At 40.1% G+C, this 1,248-nt stretch overlaps 1 non-coding gene across 1 annotated transcript; it reads left to right on the top strand.

Moving 5' to 3' along the window:
* Positions 1-405: 405 nt before the first annotated feature.
* On the top strand, positions 406-513 carry LOC112761503 (small nucleolar RNA R71). The gene has a single exon (XR_003181896.1). It is a non-coding gene; the product is annotated as a small nucleolar RNA R71 (small nucleolar RNA).
* Positions 514-1,248: the final 735 nt, after the last annotated feature.

Consider the following 1,248-nt stretch of genomic DNA (forward strand, 5'->3'; position numbering starts at 1 on the left):
GTTTCCATAAGGTTCACCTAAATAATTTACCTCTGCTATTGCAGGGTTCTCAGGATCATAAGCTTCTTCTTCAGAAGATGCCTCTTGAGTACTGTTGGATGCAGATTGCATTCCATGCAGACTCTGAGAGATCATATTGACTTGCTGAGTCAATATTTTATTCTGAGCCAATATGGCATTCAGAGTATCAACTTCAAGAACTCCCTTCTTCATAGGCGTCCCATTATTCACAGGATTCCTTTCAGAAGTGTACATGAACTGGTTATTAGCAACCATGTCAATGAGTTCTTGAGCTTCTGCAGGCGTTTTCTTTAGGTGAATGGATCCACCTGCAGAAGTGTCCAGTGACATCTTTGATAGCTCAGATAAACCATCATAGAATATATCAAGGATGGTCTATTCTGAAAGCATGTCAGAGGGACACTTTTTGGTCAACTGTTTGTATCTTTCCCAAGCTTCATAGAGGGATTCACCTTCTTTCTGTCTGAAGGTTTGAACATCAGCTCTAAGCTTGCTCAGCTTTTGAGGAGGAAAGTACTTGGCTAAGAAAGCCGTGACCAGCTTATCCCAAGAGTTCAGGCTGTCTTTGGGTTGAGAATCCAACCATAATCTAGCTCTGTCTCTTACAGCAAAAGGGAAAAGCATGAGCCTGTAGACTTCAGGATCTACTCCATTAGTCTTAACAGTATCACATATCTGCAAGAATTCAGTTAAGAACTGAAAAGGATCTTCAGATGGAAGTCCATGAAACTTGCAGTTCTGCTGCATCAGAGAAACTAACTGAGGTTTCAGCTCAAAGTTGTTTGCTCCAATGGCAGGAATGGAGATGCTTCTTCCATGTAAATTGGAATTAGGTGCAGTAAAGTCACCAAGCATCTTCCTTACATTATTATTATTTTCGGCTGCCATCTCCTCTGCCTGTTCGAAAATTTCTGAAAGGTTATCTCTGGATTGTTGTGTTTTAGCTTCTCTTAATTTTCTCTTCAGAGTCCTTTCAGGTTCTGGATCTGCTTCCACAAGAATGTTCTTATCCTTGCTCCTGCTCATATGACAAAGAAGAAGGCACAGAAAAAATAATAATAATAATGGAGATCCTTTATACCACAGTATAGGGATTCCTGTGTGAGTGGAAGAAGAGGGAGAGACAAAGAATGTAATATAATGGAAGAAACACAACTATGAGGATGGAAGAGAGGTGAGATGAGATGTTAGGATATGAATGAATAAATAGAATGAGATAGGGGAAGG

Source organism: Arachis hypogaea, chromosome 16 (genome assembly GCF_003086295.3).
Source record: "Arachis hypogaea cultivar Tifrunner chromosome 16, arahy.Tifrunner.gnm2.J5K5, whole genome shotgun sequence".
NCBI lineage: Eukaryota > Viridiplantae > Streptophyta > Magnoliopsida > Fabales > Fabaceae > Arachis > Arachis hypogaea.